At 37.0% G+C, this 23,590-nt stretch overlaps 1 long non-coding RNA gene across 3 annotated transcripts; it reads right to left on the reverse strand.

The window, feature by feature from the left end:
- Positions 1 to 514: 514 nt before the first annotated feature.
- LOC309391969 lies at positions 515 to 18,559 on the reverse strand. Of its 3 annotated transcripts, none has more exons than XR_014175364.1 (6): positions 17,975 to 18,559; positions 13,539 to 13,675; positions 7,702 to 7,891; positions 7,294 to 7,373; positions 6,386 to 6,542; positions 515 to 1,025 (listed from the first exon to the last, which is right to left on the reverse strand). It is a non-coding gene; the product is annotated as an uncharacterized lncRNA (long non-coding RNA). The 3 variants fall into 3 exon arrangements; XR_014175365.1 differs by having other exon boundaries at positions 13,539 to 13,678; XR_014175366.1 differs by having other exon boundaries at positions 13,539 to 13,699.
- Positions 18,560 to 23,590: the final 5,031 nt, after the last annotated feature.

Consider the following 23,590-nt stretch of genomic DNA (forward strand, 5'->3'; position numbering starts at 1 on the left):
GAGATTGATATGTAAATGATGGAGGTGAGATCTCCTCCTAATCTACTTTCCATTTCCACTTCCAGAGTGATTAGACCTCATCAGGTGCCCAACTCATTTGCCAGAGACAGGTTTCCTTTCGCAGGGTCAGTAAGGTGGGGGGGGGGAAATCTCATTTCAAGGGGCACATTATAAAATAATGTTTGTTAAATTGCTTCATACTGATGCATTCAGTTATAGTATATACATTTTTTGAAAAGTTTTTTAATTTTTTTAAACAGACAAAGACAAACAAAAACATAAACATATACAACCTTCTGCCATTTCATATAGCGTGTCATTTGGTTACAAATTGTTTTGCGTCCTTTCCATGGTCACCACTTATAATTATATATCAAATCACAAGTTGTTCAATAGATAAACATAAGTACCTTATTGTTATATATCAATTCTTCAACTATAATTATTATTCCTTAATTGAATTCATGCATACAACATCATTCCATTGCATCATTTTAATCTGTTTAACCCTTGTAGTATTGCATATATCATTCTATTATTCTTAAAATATAAACAATTCTTCAATATTTTCCGTTACCATGATTTTTTATCTAACCATTGATAAAACAAATCCCAAAACTTATAAAATCGTTCAACTTCTTGTTCTCTAATTTCAAATGTCAATTTACTCATTTCCGCACATTCCATTATTTTTTGGATAATTTCCTCCTGCGTTGGTATTTTCTCATTTTTCCAATTTTTTGCAAATACAATTCTAGCTGCTGTTAAAACATTTACAATCAAATATTTCAAATCTTTGTTGTATATTTCTGGTATAATTCCCAGTAAAAAAAGTCTCTGGTTTAAAGTCTATGCCTTTTTTGTCATTTTTTTCCAACCACATGTGGATCTTAGTCCAATATCTTTTAGCTTCTACGCAAGTCCACCACATATGGTAATATGAACCCGGTATCTGATGACATTTCCAACACTTTTCTGATTTGTTCTTGAACATGCTTGCAATTCTTGTCGAGGGTAAATGCCACCTATAAAACATCAAATACAAATTTTCTTTATATGCTGTTGACACTGTCATTTTGTAATTTTGAGACCACAGTTTCTGCCACTTCTGTAGTTCAATCCCGTGCCCAAAATCTCCCCCCCAGGCTATCATAGATCCTTTAACCTGTTCTTCTTCTACCTTAACGTCTAGCAAGTGCCCATAGAGTTTTTGAATTAACTTTTCATCAGTATCTATCAAAATGTTATCTAACTCCGTCATTTTATCATAAAAACCTTCCTCTTTACAATCCTTGTCATATCTAGCTTGTATTTGCATATATGAAAACCAATTCATCTTTATATCTTCCTTTTCCAATTCTTGCATAGATTTAAGTTCACCCTCTGCATTCAATATTTACCATATCTAACCGTTTGTTCCTTTTTGTATATTATTGCGTATGAAAAAGCTTCAATCGTTGATAGCCAGACTGGAATTTTTAAATAATATTGTCTTTTAACCTTCTCCCAATTTAATAGCAAGGCCTCCCGTAGGTAATGTCTTCTAAAATACCCCTGTGTTTTAGTTCCCTTGTACCATAAAAAGCCATGCCATCCCAGCAATAGAGCATGTCCTTCAAGAGTCAATAATCTGGTATTCCTTAGTGTTATCCATTCTTTAATCCACATCAAACTTGCAGCCTGATAGTTCCCAATTGGAGGTATATACATTTTTTAAAATTAGACCAGAACTAAGACACATCTTCTATTGTAAAGCAACACCAAAATAATTTACTATTATTCATTTTTTTATATCACCCACAGTATTACATTTGACACAGCAACTTTTGGAGTTGTGTTTTTAAATATGATATTTTCCATTGACTTTTTCTTAAGAGTTCGCTGTCTAGAAGGATATGATCAAGAAAAGCCTTTATATTATGTGGTATGTGTATCAATATTTAATGGAGAATGTTATATTTATAACACAAAAGTACTACCTGGAGTGTTGTAAATCTTGCTTTTATATGCTGGATATGTTTGAATTAGGAGAGAGGGAAATAGAAAAAAGTAATCAAGAGACTACTTATGCTCAATAAAATGAAACAATGGTGAGTCACTGAAGACCCACAAAAAGCCCTTAGCTTGGTAACCAAGATTATTTTGAGCTCTTCCACTGTATTCCATATGTCTACAATGAATGGCACCCAAAAGGTAAAAATAAAATTATAGATTAGTGTTTTTCAAACTGGGCAACTTTAAGATTGTGAACTTCAACTCCCAGAATTTTCCATCCACCATAAAAAAACATTGTTCTAGATGAAACACAATAGTTCTAGACCTAGAGAGAGGTTTGTGTTAACAGTATTTAAAATGTCAAGATTTTCTATTTTTTAATTTACTTTGCTATTTTCTGGAAGCCAAATAAAGAAATATATAACTGTCTATTATACAATGTTATTTTTTAGAACCCAGGAAGTATATCCAATCAGTTGGAATGCTTAGATCCATTATGGCAAACCTATGGCATGCGTGCCACAGGTGGCATATGAAGCCGTATCTGCCAGCATGTGAGCTGGCCAGCTGATTTTTTCGGCCTTCCAGAGAACTGGGGGAGGCCATTTTCACCCTTCCCAGGCTTCAGGAAAGCCTTTGGAACCTGGGGAGGGCATGAAATGGGTCCAACGGGTCAACCAGAAGTTCAGAAACCATCCATTTCTGGCTTCTGGGGAGCCTCCAGGAGGCCAGGGGATGTTTTCGCCCTCCCCAAGCTTCAGGAAAGCCTCTGGAGCTGTTTTTCACCCTCCCCAGGCTCCTGAGGCTTTCCTGGAGCCTGGGGAGGGTGAAAACGGCATTCCCCGGCCTCCGGGAGGAAATACCAAGCTCAGCTTGGAGGCGAGCAGTGCAGCATGTATGGGGGGAGCATGGGGGGGTTGTCCCTCTTTGCATTATGGGTGCTGGCACCTCACACGTACACCCTCACCTGCACCTTATTTTGGTACCCAACAACAAAAAGGTTAGCCATCACTGGCCTAGACTCTAGAATGATATACTCACAGAGATGTATGTGGCTCACATCCTAAGGTAGATGATTAGATAGATAGAGTTAGAAGATTGATGGATGGAGAAATGAAGAGATGGCGAGATGGCGAGATGGCGAGATGGCGAGATGGATGGATGGATGGATAGATGATGATGATGATAGATAGATAGATAGATAGATAGATAGATAGATAGATAGATAGAATATGGATGGATGGATGGATAGATAGATAGATGATAGATAGACAGACAGACAGACAGACAGACAGATAGATAGATAGATAGATAGATAGATAGATAGATAGATAGATAGATAGATAGGTAGAAGATATATGGATGGATAGAAATATCTTATTCATTTATTTAAAATACTTATATGACCCCCTATTTTATATACTGTAACCCTAGGGAGCGCACATCCAAGAAGAAATGCTAACAAGACATTTAGTTGCAGATAACATTGCATGACCATCAATTGCTAAAAAGATTGACAAACTTGAGTATCATCAGCACAACAATGCTATTGGAAGTCCTGATCATGAATCAGGATATCCAAAGGAAACATATACAAAGTTAACAAAATGGGCTGGTAGACTTAGGGGCAACCACTACAAGAGGAAAGTTCGAAAACTGAAATCTACCTTGCTGCAGAATACTGCATAAGAACAGTAAGACCAACAATATTTAAATCAATCAAATGCTGTAATAATTATGTCTCCAAATTATAATGTAGATATCAATATCTGATGGTCAAGTATATTTAATCTTGTATCAGATCTAATAAGACCAATAGGATGTAAGGTATTGTGGCTTGATCATCAGAACACCATTCAGAATTCAGAAGAATGAGTGGCCTGCACCAAACACTTTTACTGTTCTTTCTTAAGATACATTACTTAAAAACTGAGTTCTGATTGGTGATGGTAATGCATAGCTTGATTAGCACACGCTACAACATGTTATACATTATATCAGTGTATATTCAGCCAGTTCTCTCAGATTTGGGTGAACCAGTAGCGGCAGCTGCGGGAGGCTGCACCCATCCACCCCGACATAATGCACAGAAGGCGATGCGCATGCGCAGATGAGGCGTGTGTGAAAAAAGCGTGCACACACACACACATGCTCAGTTTTGCGAACCATTAGGGAAGGTAAGTGAATCCCACTGCTGGCGTATATCACTATATTTGAAATGATTTGATAAATATAATTGGTCCAGAATGCAGCAAGCAGTGTGCTGGTGGAATAACTCAGCCAGTGCAGGAAAACATGAATGTTGGAGTGACTACATTAGTTACTAATAAGGTTCAATCATAACCTGCAGACCCCGTATATGTTGTGGTGCTGGGTTACATACTGTAAGGCACTTCCCATAATTGATTCTGCTCATCCTGCTTAGATATTTAGAGAAGATCTGCTGAGAATTCTACTTCCCTGGAAGTACACAGATCCTAGGTTTGGAAGCAGTCCATTCCCGGGACCCTGGAATATGATTTTTTCACAGAGGAATGTGACATCTTTCTTACTCTCAGGACAGTGGAATTATTCTTGTTCCCTTGTGCATTTCCAGCTGATTGAGTGTGGCCATCTTAGTTTATTTTATCTTTTATTGTCTTCTTCAATTATTATTGTATACAATTTCTTGTTGCATGGCCTCTAAGCCAAAAAGTAAGTAAAATATGAATTGTCATATATTTGGCATAATATCAAGCGCCACAATATTGGCAAACTAAAGAAGCAAGAGCCACATGGATTCCAGGGCACATTTTAAAGTTGTCCAAAGACATAATCTTAAGAACTGAAAATGTTCAAGATCCCAGACAGACTTACAACCAATATCTAAGATGGAATCTTTCTTAAATAATTTTTTCCATCATCCCTACCCCTGAGACGGGCTGCCTTTTCTTATACTCACTAGGTTCCTTGTCCACATGGTTCCTGTATTCCTCACAAATATTCATTGATAAAAACAAAATGGCACCACTGAATTCAGTGAGTTTAGGAAGTATTTATTTTCTTCGTACTTGGATTCAAGCTTACTTTATATCCTCACGGATAAGCCCATCTGTGAAAAAGAATATTTTTGGATGCCTAAAATTCTTGGCTTATGGCTAATACACATGGTCGTCCCAATGATTCTGAAGTATGAATTCAGCTTATTCGTCCTTTCGCCCCATCTCAACCTTCGTCAATCTTTTGGCCTCTGATGGAGCTGAGTCTTCATAATTAATTTTGTCATGCTGTTGCTAAACTATGGGAACAGGATATTAATAGCTCATGGAAAGTTACACCTTGGGCAGTCAGAGAACTTCCCTACATGATAGAGAAGAGACAACACCTTAACAAGTGCTACTTTGAGGTTCAAATGTACAGGCTAGTAAATGTTCACTGTTTTCTATTTGTTCAACATTTTTCAAAATATTGTGAAGGCTATTTTCTTGTGTTCAATCTTTCCTCCCACTTTTTGATGTAGAAGCACATTCTGTGCTCAAGAAGCATTTCCTGAATAGGAAAGAAAATGCAGATTATTGTTAACCCACCTGCTAATGAAATTGTGTCATGATTTCTATTTCATTCAGGAGAAATATAAATACCAAATTTTTCAGAATATAAGGCACATCTTTTTCCCTCAAAAAAGAGGTGAAAATCTGACTGTGTCTTATACACTGAATACAGCATTTTTTTTATTCCTGAAACCCCGCCCACTTCACAAAAATGGCCGTGAATAGCCTTTAGGAGGCTTCCAGAGTGCTCCTGGGGGCTGGGGAGGGAGGAAAATGTGTGAAAAATGGGCCATCTTTTGCCCGCAGCCCCAGTCCTCAAGAGCACTCTACAAGCCTCCTAAAGGATATGCATGCCCTTTTATCGACACAAAATGGGTCCATTTTCGCCCATTTTCAAAAGCATTGTTTTTGGGAAGTCTGCAGAGTGCAAAAACTTTTTTTTTTCTAATTTGCCTCTTCAAAATCTTGGTGCGTCTCATACCCTGAAAAATATGGGCATATATAAAAGCCAAATACCAGTTGCGCATCATGAAATCTCCAGAACCATAAAGCCTACAAACTTGAAATTTGGCAAGTATGTTCCTCATGGCTTTTAGGTTCTCGCTAATAAAAGATTTTTCAAAATGACCATCAGATCATTAGTAATTTGGATATAGTAATTAACACGGTCTGATGTTAAGGTGGTAGACATTGTACTCCCCCTCACCATCTGAAAAGAACTCTGTTCCAGCTGCCAGTTGCCTCCCATTCTGTTACCTCAGTTCAAACTGGCGGACATTCCACTCCTTCACCCAGGAACGGTATGGGGCTCCTTACAGTACTAAATGTCGGTACCTCACCAAAATGTCTAAGCTTCTCACCTATGGAACTGCTTCCGGACTCAAAGCAGCAGGAGCGATATTCCCCTATGTGTTTCAATCACTGACCACCACTGAGTCAACCGATTTAACTGGAGTGAACCGGATTTTTCCTGCATTGCCCAATCACATAGTTTCGTTGCGAAGCACAGGTATCCAGCTAGTGTAAAATAAATGGGATTAGTGCAGGAGGTAAATGTCATTTAAAATCTTTTTAATCATAAATACACAGTGCTAGATAGCTAGCAATGTACTCTGTCACAAAGCATAAAAGTATAGGATTAAACTGATCATATCATTTATCTCTTGTTCGTCTGAATCTTGCATAATTTTGACTCCTTCCTTTCACAGCTCTAACACAAAACCCCCTCATTTTTGCAAGGAAATAATAGCCATTGCTTGCTGAGGTTGGACATTGGTTTCATATTTATGTTTTTTTCAGCAAGGCAGACCTAGTTGTAGAATTGTTGCTGTTTAAAGAAGTGTGAGCATCCCTTATTGCAGTGAACTATTTAACTTGCATACAACTATGCCTTTGGTGACTGTTCTAGAGAAGACAGTCTAGGCTTTGTCTTCTTTCTGAAAGGAAGTTTGTATTGGCTGTATCCAAGTAAATGACACTGTTTCACCCTTAATGATTTTCCCCCTCCATTACTTTATATTTAACTTTACAGGAGAATGGTACGTCTTTGCTTCTATACATGACAAATTACTGAATGGCAGGACACAGTTAGATCTGTATCGTTAGATTTGCACTACTCAGTATAGTTTGCAGTCCTATCCAAGATTTAAGATGTTTTGTGTGTTTGTGGAATCTGATGAAATTACAGTTCATTTAGTTTTATGGGTTCTCTTTTATGGTGTTCTTTTCTTACACAGATTAATTAACACAAGCATTACTTGTTACTTACTTTTCAGATTTTTCTAAAATGTAGGTGACAATTGAGTCCAGTTTTCTAGGTTGGAATTGGATTTTGCTCCATGGTTAACCCTAGAGTAAAAAAAAATGAACATTTTAATTATATTTAAAAGTTCCTTTTCCGCCAGCACTCAAGGACTCAAGGACATTATTATAAGGTGTTTTATCCTCTTTTAATAAGGGACTTTTAATAAGTCCCTTAATAATAAGTCACTTATTAATAAGGGATGCAGTGGCTCAGTGGCTAAGATGCTGAGCTTGTTGATCAGAAAGGTTGGCAGTTCAATGGTTCAAATCCCTAAAGCCGCGTAATGGAGTGAGCTCACATTACTTGTCCCAGCTTCTGCCATCCTAGCAGTTCAAAAGCATATAAAAATGCAAGTAGAAAAATAGGAACCACCTTTGGTGAGAAGGTAGCAGTGTTCCGTGCACCTTTGGCATTTGGTCATGCCAGCCACATGACCAGGGAGATGTCTTCGGAGGGTGCGGGCTCTTTGCCTTTGAAACAGAGATGAGCACTGCCCCCTGAAGTCGGGAACGACTAGCACATATGTGTGAGGGGAACCTTTACCTTTTTATCCTCTTTTTTTCTGTGCAAAAGAGAAATAGAAGCAGATCAGATTAGATTTGTTCAGAAGTAATACAAATAGGATGTTTTCTGTCTCTTTGCTGTCATTTTCTGGGTGTCTAGGTTTCTGCAGTTGTTTTAATTCTGACAATTACAGGACTTTTTATATTCGTGGTTATTTTTCTTTAAAAGATTGATCTTGTGTTTTGTTATGCTGGTGCCGGAAAATCAAGACAGCCAGAGTAAACTATTCATATGCATTCTTTCCCTGAAATTTATATTTTTTGAGAGCCTTAAGCTTAGACTGCCATCTAAAGGCCATTAGCTTCTTAAGATACCACCAAAGCCCTCATTTTTCTAAGTGTTTACTTTATCTCCATCAGGCACGAATCTGGCACGGTAATAAATTATCACAATATTATACAATATGGACATGTGTTCCATCCAGTTTAGTTCCTGTTTTGGCAAGCACATTTGATCAGAATAATATCAATCATTTTATGTCATATAAAAAAAGAAGAAATATTCTGTTTCGTATCAGCCTTCAGCCTTCATTGTACTTTGGTCAATTTGATCAATTCATGAACATCAAGGAGACTCTGGCTTGAATCAAATACTTTGACCTGATCAGTGGTGGGTTGCAAATCCCGTTTCAACCAGTACAGTTGGAACAGGGCCGGAGGTGTCCTCATGGACGCGCGCAGCACGTGTGTGCGCCTTAGCACCTCTGCGATGCTCCAGCTGCTCCACGGAGTGTTGCGCAAGCACTATATGCACCATGCGCCTGCGCAGAAGCACAGAAGCCTTTAAACACCGGTAAGGAGCTCGGGTGGGTGGCTGTGCCCTCCGGAGCACTGTACCGGAATGGTATCCGGTGCTCCGGGCTGGCTCTGGTACGCCTGTACCGGGGCTTACTGTCTGCAACCCACCACTGGACCTGATGGACTATTGCAGGAAGCATGCAATGCAACTCTGACAACAGAATTTGAGAAGGCCAGCAATTGTTTTTGGCTAATCTACCAGGACAGCCCTTGGTTGTTTTTTCTAGTCAATAACCTATCTAAATTTGTCTTTTGATCCAGCTGCTGCCATGACTCCTGTCTGTGCATGTATCAACACAGTGGTGCTATTCAGCCCGTTCTATCTGGTGATGAACCAGTTGCAGTGGTGGAGGGATGCTCCGCCCACCCGCCAAGATGTCATCACATCCCATTTTAGATGGTCTGCGCATGAACGGAAGTTCCTGTGCATGCATGGAAGTGGCGCGTGCAAGCAAAGCAAGCAAGAGCATGTGTGCACATTTGCAAACGGTAGCGAAGGTAACTTGATTTCACCCCTATATCAACATACAGTTTTATGTCTTGTCTTGTTTTCCCAAATATTGTTTTGGAAAGGCTGCATTCTGCCTGAAAAGAAAAGTTACTGATAACTGTATAAAGAGGGTAAAGTGTGTTGTATGGTTTTCTTTTAATTATCACAGCCATGTGGTAATTAAGATCCTGAATGCAGGTTGGCGAGTCTAAGTTTCAAGTCTGCTCTCAGTGATGGAAGCTTATTTGAGGAACTGGATCAGCTGATTACTCTAAGACCAGTCAGATAATTATAATTGATGGGAGAAAAATGAAAGAAAAAGTGCTCTCAAATGAACAAATAAGTATAAATAATCTGGGTATTAAAATGTTTTTATGTAAATAATGTTTGGGTAATTAATTGTAATGTAAATAATGTTTGGCTCAGGTGTTATTAGGAATTATATCAACCTGTTCATCCTACTACACAAAACTAATCAGAAATAAACTTGGTCATTATCTGGTTGGGACCCCAGGTTTCAAGGGATTAGGCTGAATATGAAAAATTGAAACAGAAAAAAAAGTTCGGAAGAAAATAATTTCCAAATTGTTATGAAGACAACTTTCATGAAATCACTAGGACCTTAGTTTGATTCAAAGAAAGGCAACATGGCTCAATGGCCACATAAAACAAATCAGAACCTGAAGAAGAAATGTAATTTGAGAAAGCATCTCTGCGATGATTTTATCTAGTCCTCATGGAGATAAGGGGAGGGAGCGGTGAAGCACATTCAGACTTGCAGGAGTCCATTACTGTAACCCTTGGTGGTATTCAGCCAGTTCGGACTGGTTCGGGAGAACCTGTAGTGGTGACCTGTGGGTGGGTCCCCCAGCTGTATACCGTCCTATTTAGCCATGTTTTCTAAGCCGCGTGCATCCATGCACGCCACATATGCAAGCAAAGTGCATGCATGGAAAGGTGTGTGCACATGTGCAGAGGGCGCACACACTCACAAAGAGAGCCTGTGCATGCTCATGCTCATAGTTTCCGTGCATGGCAAACCGGTGGTAAAATTATGTGAAACCCACTTCTGCTGTAACCTTATAATAAAGTAGTATTAGTTTTTATAACTTTGGTGTCCTAATCTTGGTGTACCTTGAAGGCATGTCACCAAATCACCTGCAAATATTCTGAATCACATTTCTTCTATTGTTTAAATCAGCACCCTCAATGAATGGACATTATGAAAACTGTAATCCAAAATATCTGAGCAGCTCTAAGTGAAAGAAGGAAGAGTGCAGCTAAATGAAAACCGGTGATTTGTAAATTAACCTCTGTGGATGTTATGGTGCTGGAAATTACTGTTATAATGTAGCTTTTCTTTTTATGTATAGAAGCCCTAAACACCCTTTTTAAAAAACTCATCAGCATAGTAGCTCTAAGAAAGCAAAATATCTTGAACAATGTTTAAAAAGTTGACTTAGGTACACCTCAAGGGAATATTATGTGATTAATGTGTTCAGCCACTGGGTGCCAATGTTGTCTAATATTTCATAAGCTGACATTTTTTAAATTAATCCTGAGACCTTCAACCTAAACAGATGTTCATATATTATAATACTTGAAGATCTAATATGATTAGAGATTTGAGCGTTTTAAAGATAGGGGTTGACATTCACTTTGAAATAGGACCCTACCAAATACTTGTATTTAATTTTCGTTGTTCTTGCTCTCTCATTTTAAGTAACAGCAAGTATTGTCTGAGCTTTGATTGATTCTAGGAAGAATTATTTTAAAAGGTCCTCCCCCCCCCCCCCAATACCTACAGCTATTGGGTACCTATTTCATGTAAACAGTGAAAATTGTGAAGAACCACTAGAGGTCAGTGTGTCTCAATCAAAATGTTAACATTGCTAAATAAGATTTAGCTACAAGTCTAAGCTTTTAAACCCTTTCCATTGTCTTTAACATTTCCATGCAGTCTATCCATACACGCCTCCCAATAAATTGTAAAATAGGATGCTTATTTAATTGAACACTAGATTGCATCCAATAAATACCCAATGAAAACCATGCAATTTGTCACTTCAGTGCAGTAAAAGGTGTTTAGACAAAAGACAAAAATAATATTGTTATGAGGTCAGCAGTTTGGTCAAGTTAATCACAAAGAGGCTCTTTATTCTTTTAAACGTTTGTCTGAAATCTTGTCTCAGGTTTCTGTAAGTTGATCAGGGTGAGTTCCCAGAGGCCATGCCTCTTAAAACAGACAAAGGAAGAGCTGCTCGGATTGTGTTTCAATAACCCCAGGAAGACATGGTGATTTGCCACATCATGCCCAAGCATGTCCTGCACTCTTGAATGATAAGTGGCTTCTCCTTTTGTCTTTCTCAGCAAATGGAGCGGGGACAATTTTTGAGCCCTTTGAGCGGTTACCTTTGAAATCCTTTGAGGTGGGACTGTCTGGATAAATTCTATGCACAGGTAATCCTGTGCAATGGCACTGAAGTTACAATGGCAGTCAAAAACATTTCTTATGCATATTTTTCACACATCTGACCCAGTGGTGGGATTCAATTTTTTTATACTGGTTGTGTGGGCGTGGCTTTGTGGGCATGGCTTGGCTTTAGGGGTGGGCATGGCAGGCAAAGGATACTACAAAATCCCCATTTCCTCCCCACTCCTGGGGGAAGGTTACTGCAAAATCCCCATTTCCTCCCCACTAACCTGCTTTACAGCTCCATTCTCCTGTTTAGGGTAACAAAAGAAGATCAGCTGGGAGGCTGGGAGGCAGCGGGGGTGGGTCCAGTCTATTTGCCGGTTCTCCGAACTACTCAAAATTTCCGCTACCGGTTCTCCAGAACCTGTCAGAATTGGCTGAATACCACCTCTGCTCTGACCATTACAGCATCCCCATGGTCATGGGTCAAAATTTGGATGCTTGGCAACTGTCATATATTTATGATGGTTGCAGTGTCCTGTGGTCATTTGATCTCCTTCTGCCGCCGTCTGACAAGCAAAGTCAATGTGAAGCCAGATTCACTTAACTACCAAGTTGCTAACTTAACAACTCTAGGGATTCACTTAAGAAATATGGCAAGAAAGTTCATAACATGGGGCAAAACTCACTTAACAAATGTCTCACTTAGCAACAGAAATTTGGGCCTCTATTACAGTCCTATGTTGTGGACTACCTGTAATGGTGAATTTATCTGAAAATTTGATGAAAGAAAAGTACTTGTAGGAGAGTAATATGAACTCTTCATTGAATGTTCAGCCTATGTATATGTGCAACTTGCTATTCTATTACAGAAAATACCATCAGCCTTCAATAACCTTGACAATGATCTACTTTTTGCAATCCCTAAAACTTCCTGACTAATGAGAAAGTTGAGCTATGATATATTATCACTATATTATATTGGAAACACCTTTCCTTGTAAATCTGTTTAGAACTGGAGACGTTTTTAGGAGTGATAGGTTAGACTGATGAATTTCACAGATAGTTGATAATTTAATAAAGTGGATATAAAATGGTATATAAAATATTATGAACAATAATATTAAATACATAGTTACTTTATTTGATATGTGTTTCTTTCAAGAGTTCCAGAACAGCTTTCTTAGAAATATTCAAAATATTCTTGGGAAATTAAATTTCTATTGCGATTTTAGAAATAACATCTGTCTTCACTCTCCTATATACATAGTTTCTAAAATCTCCCCTTTCACCTGAAATCACTCTTCCCCAAGTCCCACTGTGCTGCTCCATCATGGCGGGGGAGTGCTCCTGAGAAGGATAAATGAAGAACATTGGGAATAACTGCCAAGAATCTATATTTCCAATAGGAGTCCCCAAGATGTAAATATGAAGCCCATCTGCTCAGTTAAAGCAAGCAAGCAGGGCAGTAGTGATATAGCAAGAGACAAATGATCACAAATGATCACTTCAGTGCCAAAGAAAAAGGCTTTAATTCATACCGTGTGGGAGAAAGTGAACTGCTCCTTGTCTTTACCAAGAAGGAAAACCATATGGATAGAAAATATAAAATAATTGACAATAGCATGTTGGATAATGAGTCCCTTATGTCAGATAGCAGCCAACATGCTATTGAGGAATAGCTGAGGGTTTTTTGAAATAATGGTGACATTTATGGGGTATGGCTATATTAAATCTCAGAAATTGCCAAGAAGATAAAAGTAAAGATAGTCTCTGTATAGTCACATTTGACTCTAGAAGGTGGTGTGGATCTCTGTTTTTTAGCCAAGGGAGCCAGCAATGTCTGAAGATATTTCTGTGGTCATGTGGCCAGCAAAACTATATGCCAAGATGCACGGAACACTGTTACCCTCTCATTAATGATACCTATTTATCTACTCACATTTGAATGCTTTCAAACTGCTAAGTGGGCAGGAGTTGGGAAGTTCACCACATCATGCAACGCTCTGATCTTGAACCAGACTGCAGTCAGTTTTCCAGCTGTCAAGCTCAGTGCCTTTAACTGTTGAGCCATCATGCCTCCTTGCCAAGAAGATAAGAGAACTCAAAACCAAGAAAGACAAAAATAATGTTACTTAGAAAGTAACTTAACAAATAATTTCAGAGAGCTATTAAAAGGGGCAAAAAGCAGTAGTACAACAACATCTATAAAGACATTGAAGGTGGAAACAAACACTGTAAAACAAGGAAAGTCTTTAAAAGGATCTCTAAACTCAGAAGCTGATCCCACTATGAATTTGTATGTTAACGGTGCCAAGTGACAGAGAGCAACTGATTCAATGAGATCAAAGGAAGATGGAAGGGTATACTCAAACATTATTCAGTAGAGATGTACATATGATCATATGATATCATAACATCCAAGATTCCTTAGAAGATACTCCTTACTTATAGGAATATCTAGTAGTAGAAGTCGAAGTTAGATCAGCACTTCAATCATTACCAAATCAGAAAACTACAGGAATTGATGGAATACCCAATGAAATATAGCAAGCAACAGAAGAATAATCATTCAAGGTGCTAACAAGCCATGCCAGCAAATCTAGGGAACAACACGGTGGGTAACCCATTGGAAGACATCAATCTTCACCCGAATAACAAAAAATGGGAAACTTAACAGTCTGCAAATTATCATACAATATTTTTTATTTCAGTGCTAGTAAAATTATCTTAGGATCACCCAATGCAGATTTAGGATTCCTTTAATTATCATTTTACATGCAACAAATCATTTTACATGCAACAAATTGTTTCATACTATCAATAGAAAATTATGTTAACTTTTTAACACTGCATAAACTATTAACAGTAGGGAATCACAGTTCCAAGAGGTAGCTATGGACTTGTGCATCATTATAGATAGCAAAAACTTAAAAGTAGGAACCGATGGCCTTACACCAGAGAGGCTTTGCTTCAGGCATCACTTTTCATTAACAAATCTTCATCTCATGCATCATTTTGCAGAAACTATGTCTGACATCATAAATCATTTAACCACCGGGGTCACCGGCAGCTATTCACCACAGAATAAAAGCTGCCAGGTGCCTCTGTTGATTTCTAGGTAGAGATATTGCCCACATTAATTCCATACACTCACTCACAATAAATTGTGGTAATGATCCATTTAGGTTAAAATTACACAAAAGGCTAACAAGTTTACATATTTGCAAAAAAAAAATCAATCAAAAATGCTACATTTTATGGCTTCCAGAGCAGTGTTTCAAAATATTATTAATCTTTTTTTTAAAAAAAAGTTTCAGAAGAAGAATGGCAGCTAGGATGCTAACATAGCTTATAAAATATAAATGGCATAAATATTGTTGGCATGTCATTCATCAAGGAGATAATGCCGTCCATCACTTTAAATTTAGAAAAGTAAGTTAGAATTATGTTTTGTTATGACAAAGCAGTTTCTTTAATTAAAAATTAAGTCTAAACTAGTTTAGATAACAACACAATTTATCCAAGGTTCCATTCCATTAAAACAATATAAACGATACCAATATAGAAAGGCTACAGAGTAAGCAGGTCTTCATAGGCTGTATGGTGTCTTTGTGTTGTCGGCTTGAGCTCTGAGCTTGGCGATTTGGTTGCAAACGTTTCGTCCCCATGAAATTGCAAACGTTTCATGCAGATGAAATGTTTGCAACCAAATTGCCGAGCGTGGAACTCAAACCAACATCGTAAAAAATTCTTTAAACAAAAATTAAGCAGGAAACTCACCTTGCTTTGGAGGAAGTGGCAGAGAAATGGCTGTCTTTCTGTTCTCTAAAACCAACATTGAATGGGCAAGCGATTATTTCCCGGAAGAAATTCTGCAAGACCCAGGAGAATCTTTCTATTATTGTGATAACATCCTCATGCATGCTTTTTAAAAGTCAACAGGGGAAAATGTAGCCCTCTGGGTATTTCCTGATTGATCACAGGAGAGAATTTTACCACACCCTCTTACCATATCTTTGAGGATTTTAGAAGATGCCTCACCTTTTTGTTTGCTGCTTTCTTCACTCACAGAGACACACCTTAGAAGTGTGGTCTCATAGCTAATTATTGCGCAGAACTGTAATTTGAGAGGATAAAAGGCCATGGCAATACCCACATGTTGTCCTAAGCTAAGGATTTTTTCCCCTGGATAATTTATTTTATTATGATTTATTGAATATATTTGTAGAATGCTTTTAATTGTTACAGCAATTGCAACAACAACATGTTTATGAACTTATTATTTGACTCTGAAGTAATCCACACTACATTTTTTTTAAGGGCAGTAACAGTGGGACAGGAAATAGAGCGAGTGTCACACACACCCATAAGTGTGTTTGGGACAGGAAATATATTTTTATACTGTGGTATGATGGGTGGCCAAACCTGTGCAATGGAACAACTTGCCTCCAGAAGTTGTGAATGCTCCAACACTGGATGTTTTTAAGAAGATGTTGTATATCCATTTGTCTGAAGTTGTGTAGGGTTTCCTGACTAAGCAGGGGATGGGACTAGAAGACCTCCAAGGTCCCTTCCAACTCTATTATTCTATTCTATTCATACATTAGTTGTCAATGTTATTAAAAACATTATGCAACACAACTCAGATATGTTGCATTCATTTTTTTCCCTTTTATTTCCTTTGAAGGCTTTTTCAAGACTGATGGATGCATACGTTTCTATAAGACGAGACAAAATTTATTAATTAATACTATATGGTCTTTGTATATCCTCAGGCATGGTATGCCTCCTCTTATTAAATAAATGCAACTGAAGTTAATAGAAACAGTAAAACCTAAGATCTGGTTACCCTATTGATCCATGTAGCTCATTATTGGTTGTACAGTTTGACAGAAGCTCTTTAGAATTTGCCAGTAATAACTTTATATTTAGAAACTAGAAATCTCTTTAATGTGAGGCATATGGTCAGTCATAAGCTAAATATCATCTCTTGAACAAGTTGAAAAATATTCATTCTATATTATACTGACAGGGAAAAATCAAAGGAATCAGATAGCAGCTACATCCATGCAATTTAATTCCTGCCTATTGTCATATGTATCACAATTTCTCCTTAGTTCTAAGTTGCTTCTCTCCTTGATTAGTTTCTACCCTTGCTTTTTGTCCTGCCCTCAGGTGCCTTGGAGAATAGCTTGATTCCCTCTTCTTTGTGGCAGCGCCTGAGATATTGGAACACTGCTATCATGTGTCCCCTGGTCCTTCTTTTCATTAAACTAGACATACCCAGTTCCTGCAACCGTTCTTCATATGTTTTAGCCTCCAGTCCCCTAATCATCTTTGTTGTTTTTCTCTGCACTCTTTCTAGAGTCTCCACATCTTTTTTACATTGTGGCGACCAAAACTGAATGAAGTATTGTGAATGCAAAAAATTCCAAACCTTCCCTACAAATTCACACTTCAAGCATACAAAGATCATTCCTAAGAGAGAGGGAGGCCAGCATTTAATATCTAGTTTCAGTGATGTACCTTATTGCTTGTACAACAGGGCATTGGATGAAAAAGGTCACAAGTGTTCCAGCAATCCACGCCCAACTGCTTCCAACCACATGGTAGGACTACAATGGAGAGAGAGAAATAGCCAGGAGCCCCAAGAGATCGACAGTTATTAAGGACAGGGCAATAGAAAATGCTCAACAGAATGGCTGGAGTGCAAAGGTATAAGGATATATTATGCACAAAATCAGGCGACTGATTTAAAAATCCAGAATTCAGTTCAGTAGCAGATGCAAAATGTCTGTGCATTTAAATTATTTAAAGGGGGATGTATAATTAGACATAGTGTATTATGCAAATAGGCTAGGCCAGAATCACAAAAATTGCCAGTAATTAATCCTTCCTTCCTTTCTTCTTCTTGTACGCAGGAGAAAATCACATGACCAATTTTCTGCACTTCATTGCTGAATTTGAGTGGTGGAGTCAGAGATTTTCAGAGGACACAAAAAGGAACTTAAACAAAGTGGACCTGAGATTATAGGTTATCCACTCTTAAAACAAAGAGATATCGAATTTACAAAGTGTAGTCCAGAGATTAAGTGCAAAGCTAAAATATTGAAGCTAGTATAAAAAGTCAGAGGTCAGATCTATATGACTATTCCAGCTGGTTGAACAGAAGTCTGTGATTGTGGTATTTTTTCTCAAGTAAGTTCTAACTGACCTTCATCTCACATACTGCCAGTAAAATTGATTAATTTTGCCCCCCTAATTCCATCATGTTTAGAACAACTATTTGGAGAATGTCAATCACCATAAATGTCAGTTTAAATACTAGTATGTTTAATCTCTGAACAGCATTTAGAGTCAAAATGTTTTACTCACCAAGAATCCTTCATGTCACCTGGACAGAGCTGACAAGCTTTGATTTGGCTCTTGTGCCCCCTTTTCAAGTTGACTTCAGCTTTTGTTGAGTACATGAATAAATACATGTGGTTTTCTTGGCAATAGGAAAGAAATGGATCATCACTGTCCTTTTGTAGAATGTTTGTTTACTTCCACCACCCTTGATAACCTCCCATTCTAACTAAATTTGAATCTGGTTAGCTTAGTGAGATCAGCTAATATAAGAATGATAGAATTCTCCTCCTTTCCTTACTATTTAAGTAACTTTCCCCAGGGTTTTTCCTGTTCTCCTTTCCTTACAGGGAAAACCCTGGGGAAAGTTACTAGAATAATAAAAATAAATACTCTGAAGAAAAGATACAATAATCACAAAAATAGGAAAAAGAAAAAGAAGTTAGGGGAAAAGGGGAGAAGAAAAAAAAGAATTAAAACTGGAATTTTTGAGATTAAATGGTTAAAAGAGGAAGAAAGGGAAAAAGAACTACATTAGTAGGCTAAACAGAATAGTAGTAAGATTGTGATTGTGATGTAACCAATTAAGAAATAAAAAGGTGATGCTACTACATTGTTAATTGTAGAAAAAATTTGAAAGAAATGCTCTCTATGTTTAAATACATTGAATTAGATAATGTATGCTGTTTATAGCAAAATATACCAATGGAGAAAATAAGAAAGGAAAATTTGGTGTAACTTTGAAGGGGCAATTGAAGATATTGTTTATGTATTAAGAAAAAAATAATAAATATGAAAAATAATGGAAGAGAATAATTTAGCAGAAAGTGAAAACAAAACTACGATGTGAAAAGGACTATGTAAATGAGAGGTTGTAAAGACCTGGACAACTCTTTGCTCCTATAATATGTATAATTTGTATTAAAAATAAAAAAACCTTGAATGGCAAAAAAGAATGATAGAATTAAATTTCAGTCTTCTTCTTCTTCTTCTTCTTCTTCTTCTTCTTCTTCTTCTTCTTCTTCTTCTTCTTCTTCTTCTTCTTCTTCTTCTTCCTCTTCCTCTTCTCCTCCTCCTCCTCCTCCTCCTCCTCCTCCTCCTCCTCCTCCTCCTCCTCCTCCTCCTCCTCCTCCTCCTCCTCCTCCTCCTCCTCCTCCTCCTCCTCCTTCCCCTACCCCCTCTATTAAAATAGACATTAGAATTAGAAGGCTCATTCCTAAAAGCAAAACAGCTTGCTCTTTTTAAAAAAAATCTATAAAAATATAAAATTGATAACACCTCCCTATGTATTACATTATGTGCCACCAACTTCAACAATAATTCATTGGGGGGGGGGGTGCAGTGATTACTTTGTAGAAGAAGGAAGGTTTTTTTAGCTGTTGTCCATGGTTAGAACAATTTGCCTTGTGACAAAAATTTTCACATAGTGCCAATTTGGAATAGTGATTAAGGTCCTGTCCTAGAAACCAAGAGACTATCACATCTAGTCCTACCTTAGGCATGAAAGCTGGCAGGGTGACTTTAGTCCAGTCAGTCCCTCTTAGCCCAATCTATCCCACAGGGCTGTTGTGGGCAAAATAGAAGGAGGAAGGAGTATTAGGTATCTTTGCAGTCTTGGGTTATTTATAAAAATAATAAAGGTGGGATGAAAAAAAACCCTAAAAACAATAATCTCCAATAACGGTTTAATTGAATATCTCCCAATTCTGAGCCCAACAAATCTGTCTGCTGCCAGATAGTGTAGATCCTAGATACTCAGTGAGGGGAGAGTATTGGAATCATTAGCATTGTGTATATTGATTTTGCTATTTCTAATCTAACCACGCCTCAGCTGTCACTCTTCCTCAAAGCAACATCCCAGTATTATTTACTGGGTGTGAACATCTCTTTCATTTTGAAGCCATTTCAAACTAAGTCAGGTTGGGGGTTTGCTAGTTAACTGGCAAGGCAACATTTCTTGAGCTCATATGTTATTACAGCTATTGCTAATTTTCTTACTTTTAGTATATTTGTAATTTCTATTGCCTTTATTAATCCTTGTTCTTCAGGCTCGAAGAAGGTGGGAGAAAAGCGATCATGTGAATTTGTAATACAGGTATCCAGCAGGGCGGTTTATCATTAAGCACAAGTTGCAACTGGATAATGAATTAGATGATGTTCATTTCTGAGAAAATGGCTAAATGTCTCATCTCAAACAAATTGGTTTCAATAGTGCATGAATGAATATCAAGCCGATTACACATTGTTTAATGAAGCATTCCTCAGAACATACTATTGCCCCAAAGGCATCATTTTTTAATTGCTTTTTTTGCCAACTAAATATGGAGGACACGTTGCATATTTCTAATACATAGAAATATTTTTATATTGTATATTCTTTCAACTATACTTTTTTCCAGCAAGCCTTTATATAACAAATATTCTGACACCAGAAAACCACAAAATTTCTTAGTAAGATTATATAAGGAAATATCTACTATTTTTTCTCATAATTACAGGTTTCTACAAATACCAGATGGACATGTATAATAAATAAAAGTATTGTATTTCATCCACATTAAAATGGAATTCAGTTTTATCCAGTATACTTTGTTCTTCTTCTGTACTAATAATTGTCTATTATCTATTTATGATGTTAGACATTTTGAAAATTAATTCCTCAATTCATGAGTCCCAGGCTCCATAAAAGCATCTGCTGTTAAAATATTTTGTTCCATTTTGTATTAACATGTCTAAACTGAGTGGTCATCTTATTTAAATAATCTTTAGTCTCCTCTGGTTTCCTCTAGTGTCTACTTTCAAAGACCCTTCTTGTCAGGTTATCTTTCCAGCCCATCAAAACAATCACAGGTTTCCACAGGAAGGATTAATATATTTAATTATGAATTCTCATTTCATCTGGACCTTTAACTCATTTTTAACTTTTGAAAACCATCACTTTAAAACTCCTTTTGTTGTTTATTAAAATATGTTTGTTGCATCCTTAAATGTATATGTTATGCTTTTTTTTTTACAAAGAAGAAAGAGAATAGAATAGAATAGAAGAATTGGAAGGGACCTTGGGAATCTTCTAGTCCAACCCCCTGCTCAGGCAGGAAACCCTATACCATTTCAGACAAATAGTTATCCAATCTCTTCTTAAAGAGTGTTGGATCATTCACAACTTCTGGAGGCAAGTTGTTCCACTGATTAATTGTTCTAAGATAGAATTCTTGGCTCTCAGCCTGTCAACTCTGCCCATTACAAAAACTTCTGTTCTTGGAATCTATTCATGAGGAACACTGTATGGAATACATATGGGTTATTTCACCTTCTCTCCTTGATCCTAACAGACTTCTCCAGCCCATATCCTGGGTTCAGCCATAATTTCTGCTGTAGACAGTATCCCATTCAAGCAGGGACACTTGGTTTGTCATGAATACTCATCAGAAGTCCTACTGTCAGTTTTTACAAGATGGTTTTTTAAAAAACTTTTGGGATGTATGTTTTTTAATGTTGTACGCCGCCCTGAGTCCTTTTGGAGAAGGGCGGCATATAAATCCAAACAAACAAACAAACAAACAAACAAACAAGCTCCAAGGGCCATATAAATTAGTCTTGCATGTGACTGTAGGGTGACAAGGTGTCCATCATAGCTCATATTTTACCATAATACAGTTTCTTTTATTTTAACTTCATACAATGTCTGAATGCCGTGAGTCATAGTTTTAAAACTATGTTTAAAACATAGCCCATGTTATTAATATAGTGGTAATTATTATTACAATTATTGTTTTGGCAACTAACCAATACATCTCAATAAAATCTGATGTCAGTGTAATGGTATAATAATAAGCAATAAAGCACAGTACAAACTGACAGTAAAAAGAATTGAACTAAGGAAAGATAATTAATTTTGATTGGTTCTGCAGGCAATGAAAACAAATGTAACAACATTTAAAATGATTGAAATTGAATGTTATGGTAGGACAATTAAAAAATGTAGATAAAATGAGCCTGAATGGCTGAGAATCCTTAATCAATAAGTGAGAATATTTAAACACCTGCTGCTGTGGCCTAGAGGTAGAGCTCTCACCTCACAATCAGAAGGTCGTGAGTTCGATCCTAGGTAGAGGCAGATGTAGGGTCTTCTGCTTGGGCAGGGAGTTGGACTAGATGACCTGCAAGGTCCCTTCCAACTCTGTTAATCTGTTAAACGTATCTCTAGCTCACCCTTCTTAGCAGACTATCTGGAACCAGAGAGCTTTTTATTGCTTAATGAGTTCAACATAAATGAAATAATGGCCTAGCATGTTAACTCAGCTATAGTCCCAAAATATAGTAAACACAATTCAACACAAATTGTATTAGTCTTCAGCTTCTGTTGGTAAACAAAGGGAAAATAAAATAATAATAAGAACTCTCTTTGACTTTGCTTATCATGATAAAAGTATGGATTGAAAAGTTTATGGCTTAAATGTTGAAAGAGTCCTTGTTTTTCTTTGCATCAAGATAGCATCTATATTCATGAAAACAGTTTGTCTATTTTAGGACTTCTTTACCAGGATGAAGAAAGGGCAGCTACTTTAAATTAATTTCTGGGAATCTCTTCTGAAATGTGTCCTCACACAGAAGTCTTAAATGATCAGTGCTTTATTGCTTTAATGATCAGTATAGAGCTGCTTGCTTATACCATGCGAAGCACAAAGTACATTTTCCAAATCATTTTTGATTTATACAAATAAACACAGACAAATGTGCATGCATGAGCACATACATACACACACTCACATAAACTAGATAGCAACAAAGAAAAAGAAAAGAAGAGAGAGATGCATTTTAGAAGACATACCTACTAGCTTTGACTAGTGAACCAATTGTAGCCTTAGCTGATGAAGGATGTACTGAGGATGGTTATATGCCTTTGTCATTTTGCATTTGTGTAAACTTCAGTTAGTACAAAATGCAGTTATCTATCTAGACTTAGATATTATTATCTAGACATTATTATATGGAGCATTATTATTAATATTACTTTATTGCCATTTCTTTTTATGATACCAATTGTGTATACTACAGAAAGTCCTTTTGGAGTGGGCAGTAAATAAATCTAATAAATAAAGACACATGTAAATAACTTTTTATATTCATTGTTTATGAAAGTTATATAAAATGAGTTAAATGATCATGCAACCAAGCTAGGCGAAACCTCTACAAAATCAAACCTAGCTCCTACTAAGCACAGAATAAATAATTTTGGGGTATTCATATCTGTATCTGGAGTAATAAAAGTAGACAAAATTTGCCAAATTATAATTTCATTTATTTACAAACTCTTTATATCTATCCTATTATCTTGTATCAGAGTTCCTTTAGTATTTTTAGCATCAAGCTTCAAGTAGTTATATTTTATGTCAAAAATTTGATTTGAATGCTATTTAACAATTGAAATGTTACCAGATTAATAATAGCAGATTAACAGAGTTGAAGGAATCTTGTAGGTCAGACCAACCTTCGCCCACCGAAGCAGGAGACCCTACACTATTTCTGACGGATGGCAATCCAATCTCTTCTTGAAAGATTCCAGGGATAAAGGTCCCACAACTTCCGAAGGTAAGCTGTTCCATTGGTTGATTGCTCTCACTGTCAGAAAATTTCTCCTTA

The sequence above is a fragment of the Natrix helvetica genome, assembly GCF_964273705.1.
Source record: "Natrix helvetica genome assembly, chromosome: 4".
Taxonomy (NCBI): Eukaryota; Metazoa; Chordata; class Lepidosauria; order Squamata; family Natricidae; genus Natrix; species Natrix helvetica.